This window comes from Mauremys reevesii, linkage group 11, assembly GCF_016161935.1.
Source record: "Mauremys reevesii isolate NIE-2019 linkage group 11, ASM1616193v1, whole genome shotgun sequence".
Taxonomy (NCBI): domain Eukaryota; kingdom Metazoa; phylum Chordata; order Testudines; family Geoemydidae; genus Mauremys; species Mauremys reevesii.
This window is the reverse complement of record NC_052633.1, coordinates 58,219,295-58,225,294: the sequence shown is the minus strand read 5'-3', so window position 1 is coordinate 58,225,294 and position 6,000 is coordinate 58,219,295. Positions and strand designations below refer to the sequence as shown.

The following is a 6,000-nucleotide window of genomic DNA, read 5'->3' as shown; positions in this document are numbered from 1 at the left end:
CAACAATGGCCAATGCCAGGTGCTTCAGAGGGAATGAAAAGAACAGGCAAGCATGGAGTTTCAAACACTACATGGCAATGTTTGTTTAATATCTGTTCCCTAGATTTTTTTTTAATTAGTTGTGGAAATTGTTAGTAATATCAGGATTTTATAAAAGTTTGTTTTTGTTTGATAAAATAAATATATTTGTTTGGCACTATCTCTCTCTCCCACACACACACACACACACACAAAATTTGGCTGTGTCCCTTTAAATCTTACTCTATTAAAGTCTGCAGTTTGTTTCTTATAGAATCTCACTCCCACTCATTCTTGAGAGGCAGAGGGCTAAACAGGGCTGCAGTGAGATACACCAGATGGACAACAGGCTGCCACAGAGTCTGGGGCATGTGCACCACATCTATGAGGTGGACCCACGGGCACTCTAAAGGGCACGTTTTGGAGCCTGTAGCAGTAAGTTGTCTTGAAGTAACTATTGTCTTTTTTTTTCTTTCTAACTATATTATGTGCATTCAGCTACTCAGAAAACATGTGTCAATTTAATTATCCCCTGTTGCCCATTGCTCATGATGATGATGTACAGAGGCTGTCGGTACTGTTCCCGTGCAAGTTACAGCTGTAACTTGGAGTGAAATGAATACCTGTGGTACTATACTTCACTAATATTTCACTTATTTCCTCCTGAACATTGTGAGAGGTATTGGTAGAAATGGAGAATAAGGAGGATATGCTACAGAATTATATGAATTTTAACAGATGACTTGGGATTGATGCGGGATGGGTTAATTAGTTCAGAAAAGGTAACGGTTCTCTAAACTTCTTTTCATTGCAAGAACTGATTTTGAATTAGGGACTTTTTTAAAATTCTGGAGGTTTGCGTTTTGTTGTTGTTGTTTTTTTCCTGGTGCTTTGCCGAACACGGAAGCAGAAGTACTGAAATAGCAACAGAGACTGCACACATATTTCCAGCCATGCCCAGAAGCAGAGGGGCAGGCCTCATGGAAATCTCATGAGAAAGCCTATTCTTGTGGTCTGCCTTGCCCAGTTTTCAGACCCTAGCAATCTGGATACATTTCCAAATGCCTGGCCCGATTCTCCTCTCACACTGGTTTAAAACTATTCTAACTCCACTAAAGTCAGTAGTGTTAGAGGTAGGAAAATAAGGCCCTTGGATGCCTAGATAAACTGAACCTGATCTCCCAGCCTCCTGGGATTCACTATCTTCAATACAGCTTCCACGGAGTGATTAAAGGATGGAAAACATGCCTGAGACTAATAAACTCAGAGGGCTTCATCTATTTAATTTATCAAAGAGTAGGTTATGGACTGATTTGATCACAGTCTGTAAGTACCTATATGGGGAACAGAAATGTGGTAATAGAGGGCTCTTTGATCTAGTAGGCAAAGGTATAACAATATCCAATGGCTAAAAGTTGAAGCTAGACAAAGTAGACTAGAAATAAGGTGCATTTTTTAATAGTGAGGGTAATTAACCACTGGAATAATTTACCAAGAGCTGTGATGGTTTCTCCATCACTGAACATTTTAAAATCGAGATTGGATGGCTTTCTAAAAGAGATTGTCTTGTTCCACCAGGAATTAATTCAGAAAGTCCTATGGCCTGTGTTATACAGGAGGTCAGACTAGATGATCACAATGGCTTTATAGTCTCTGTATTCTATAAACTGTGAATTTTCTTAGCCTTCTCACTCACATGGAAGAGGGGACAGGAGAGCTTTGCATCCCTATTGAGGGCACTCGGACAGGGATCATCCAGCAGCCTGTATATATGTGTGCATGCGCATGCAACTGTGTGGAGGTCTCCAAGAAGTTTGGCCTTCAACACCCAGTAGTGTTGGTTCCCTCATTTTCATGAGGCACAATCAGCTTTGTAGGCAGCTTCTGGAGACAGCAGAGTAGACTCAAACACTTAAAAATCTAGCTGTCATATGGTGACTACAGTTTGGAGGAGGGACTAAAGCTCAGCAGGTTCCTGACCAACGCTGACCCTGAGGATGGATCAGAAAAGATCTCCTTGTGTTCACATACTCAGCATCTGCTTTACTGATTTATAGGGTTTTTAATCATCCTAGAATAAGAGAATCTCACAGATATAAATGAATTTGCTTCACAACTCTGCTGTGGGCTAGCAAAGTAGTATTAGCTCAGTTTCACAGATGGGGAACACTAAGGCAGGGGTAGATCACAAGACTTGCCCCAGGTCACAGAGGAAGACTGTGCTAGAGACAGGAGTGGAACCCAGATCTGACGAGTCCTAGTGCAGTGCTCGACCACATGAATTCAGCACCTTCCTCAGCATATTCTAAACGAAATGGGTGCAGTTGTCCTCTTACACCAGCGTACATCAAAGTAAGACCTACAGTCTAAAACCAGAACGAGAGGAAACTGGGCCCAATAATAACTTGTTCCTTTTACACATTATTCTATCACTGTAGAGAGCAATAATATCTAAGCCCCATAGCTTCTCATCCTGTTTATTCCTGTAAACTTAAAAATATTTAAACAAGTTTTGTCAAGAGCAAACTCCCCTCCAGGCTGAAAGAACTTGTATGCTAAGATTCAGTCCTGAATAACTGACATGCCCCTAGTATGTGGTTTTATAATGACACTTATATGATATGATCTTAAGTGCACATATGAATGATACTGCTATAATAAGAAAGAAGCCATCACATAACTCTATAATGAGTTCTCAAATACTAGGGAAGGTGCTAATGGCACAAAATATTACATTTCCAATAAAGAGATTTAGAGAGAATGCCAAAACGTAGAGGAGAGATGACTGGAATCAAACTGACAGCAGATGTCACTGCAACATTCTTTGGATGGCTAGTGAATGAGTGAATATGGCCAAGAAAGAAGGTGTTCAAATCCTTTTTAAAATATGGCTTCTAATACGATTTCTACTAATCATGTAATCTAGTTAGACAGCAATTATATGAGGCAAGGAAAATTAATAATGCTGGCTTTTCTGATTGTGAATGTATGTTGTATAGACATTGGAAAGTCAGGGATCCTCTGAACCTGAAAGATTTGTTGCAGGCAATGTTTGATGTGACAACCTATGAAAGAAAAAGATTTTGACGTACAAGGCTCCTGGGTCTCCCCTGCTTTCCACCTGGAGTAGTTATGTATGCCTTGTCAAAGTGGGTGCAAAATGATGCCAGTCTAATGCAGTACACCTTCACACTCATGTTGCTAAGGTGCAACTGACTACCCATGGTGCAAGGTGGTAGAGATACAAGCCTGAGGAGTCAAGGGAAGAGGGTATTTACTGCCTGTAAAAGAACAGAACAGATGTTATATGCAGAGATTGAGGAAAATAATATACTTTTATTGAGTCTGATAATGGCTTGAAGAATCTAGCCAAGAGCTGTTAATGATATGGGCACAGCAATAGGATTGTTAACAAATTTAAACAAAGGCATTCAGAATACACATCAAGTGAAATATTTTAGCACAAATCTTATTACTATATATTGGATTGAGAGAAAGTGAATACATGATGATGTGGTGGTATAAATTCATTAGTTGCATCAATTTGGGAAGGCTGCACAAATTATCCGCAGGTGATGAAGCCCTGTGTGAGTTACATGTGCTGATAGAAACTTTAAACTATTGGGCACTTTCATGTATTTTGATAAGATGTACATTTCACTGCTAAACCATTAGAGCAGTTCAAAAATATTATTAGTTCTCTTTTGTGTACATGTATAGATATGCCTGAAATAGTTGCTTTAGTACCATTAGTTCAGCTATGCAGGCATCAAAAGAAGAGAATTATACAGATACATTGTAGAAATCTTCTAAGATTATCTAAACTATCTTTTTCTATGCAGAATTTCTGTTGCTCTTTTAAGGGTTAGTACCTGGGCTAGAAACTAACATCTTGTATCATTAGAAAAGAGGGGACCTCTCAACTCCTCTTCGTTGGCAGAAAGGAGCCATTTCTAGTCCTTATGCTCCATGAGATAGACATTGGGGGTTAGATCTTCAGCTGTGCCTTTTGCACTCCCCCAATCCCAGGGCTAGTTTCCCAGCATAGGTTAGAGCAGTCTATAGGCTTAAAGTTGCTTCCGAAGTTGTACTGTGTGCTGCAGATGGAGATCTGGGCCATCTTGCCTGATTCGTCATTGTGATAAATTCTGTAGAATAGTAGCATTTCAACCAGTTGGGTCTATAGCAATCAAATTCTGCAGGACTTTTCCATAAAAGATTCACTCAATTCAGTGTATTTATATCCCTTTAGTTGCCAGTTGCAAACATTTATGAAATGTGAATATCAGGCTGGTAGCCAAGATTAGTTTAATCAAGACAGAATATTTGTCTTCATCTGCTTTAGGTGGAAGTAAGAATTAGTTGATGGAAGTTAGGTTAATCAGATGGGGATTAGAGCATTTGATGTCCTTTACCAGTCACAAATCACAAATTTGGAATGCTGTTTACCAAACAGTTCACAAACAGTCTTTAGCTCAAATGGGCTCATAAAACCCAGGAGCGGCTCTAGCTTTTTTGCCACCCAAGGACGGCAGGCAGGCTGCCTTCGGAGGCTTGCCTGCAGGAGGTCCACCGGTCCCGTGGCTTCGCTTTGGTGTACCCGCCGCTGAATTACCGCCAAATCCGTGGGACCGGTGGACCTCCCGCAGGCACACCGCCGAAGGTTGTCTGACTGCTGCCCTCGCAGGGACTGTGGCTTGCTGCCCAAGGCACACGCTTGGAGCGCTGGTGCCTGGAGCCGCCGCTGATAAAAATGTGTGTACAATGATTTTTAATAAGGAACAAATATATGAAAATTATGACCCATTCACAGGTAACACACAAAGAGACAGAGTGATACATTTATTGAATACTGTGTTCACAATGAAAAATTTGATCGGCTCTAAGTCATTCAACATATCATGACACTTTTATGTAAGAGTAGGGCTGTCAGCACTGGCATATTGGAATTTTCTGAAGATAAGCAATACAGTTGATCAACCTAAATTTCCCATGATACAGTATGCTTTCTCACTTGCTATCTAAACTGCTGTATGGGGTCTCTGTGAGCTGTTAAACAGTTGCTATCGTTTATCCTGGAGGTATTTCATTGGTGGGTGACGTGGTGATTTGGGGATGTGGGTGTGAGGCAGAGTAAAAGGTGAAATTATTGCTGTACATTTATTTCCACTATTTTAGTGGATCTGAAATCTGCTGAAGTAAATTGAAATCAGTATTTATTTTCTTCTGTGCTGAGGTCAGCAGTGCTACTTCCCGAGGCCCCATGTGGAGGGAGGCCTCAGCATGTTGCTCAGCAACATGCTTACAGAGCAAGTACAACACCAGCAGCAGCTGGGATGAGTGCTGGAGAGTGTGCTGGTCAACAAGAAGTTGGGGCCCACCCTCAATGCTGACCAGCATAAAAATTAATAAGCACAAACCAACTTAAACTAAAGTGCCCAAAATATACCATATGTTGCATTTTTGGGCGGGAGGGGGGGAAGAGTTACAGTGTATTCTGTAACATTCTGGGATCCTTCCAAATGAAAGGCATTGACCAAGTGCAAGATATATATCAGTAACATTAAAGAGTTGCACAGGGTTCTGTACTGGGACCAGTACTATACAACGTATTTATAAATAATCTGGAGAAAGGGGTAACCAGTGAGGTGGCAAAATTTGCAGATGATAGAAAACTACTCGAGATAGTTAAGTCCAAAGCAGACTGCGAAGAGCTTCAAAAGCATCTCACAACACTGGGTGACGGGGCAACAAAATGGCAGATGAAATTCAATGTTGATAAATGCAAAGTAATGCACATTGGAAAATATAATCCCAACTATACATATAAAATGATGGGGTCTAAATTAGCTGTTACCACTCAAGAATGAGATCTTGGAGTCATTGTGGATCGTTCTCGGAAAACATCCACTCAATGTGCAGCGGCAGTCAACAAAGCGAACAGAATGATGGGACTCATTAAGAAAGGGATAGATAATAAGT

The 6,000-nt window shown here is 40.7% G+C and overlaps 1 protein-coding gene across 2 annotated transcripts in view; it reads left to right on the top strand.

Annotated features, from left to right (window-relative positions):
* The first annotated feature begins 317 nt into the window (after nt 1–317).
* The window catches only part of HNMT (histamine N-methyltransferase), a 44,362-nt gene continuing 38,679 nt past the window's right edge, over nt 318–6,000 (top strand). For both annotated transcript variants that reach the window (XM_039494623.1, XM_039494621.1), the window contains exon 1: nt 318–453. The gene's annotated coding sequence lies outside the window, so the exon portion shown is untranslated. The remainder of the gene's footprint in view (nt 454–6,000) is intronic.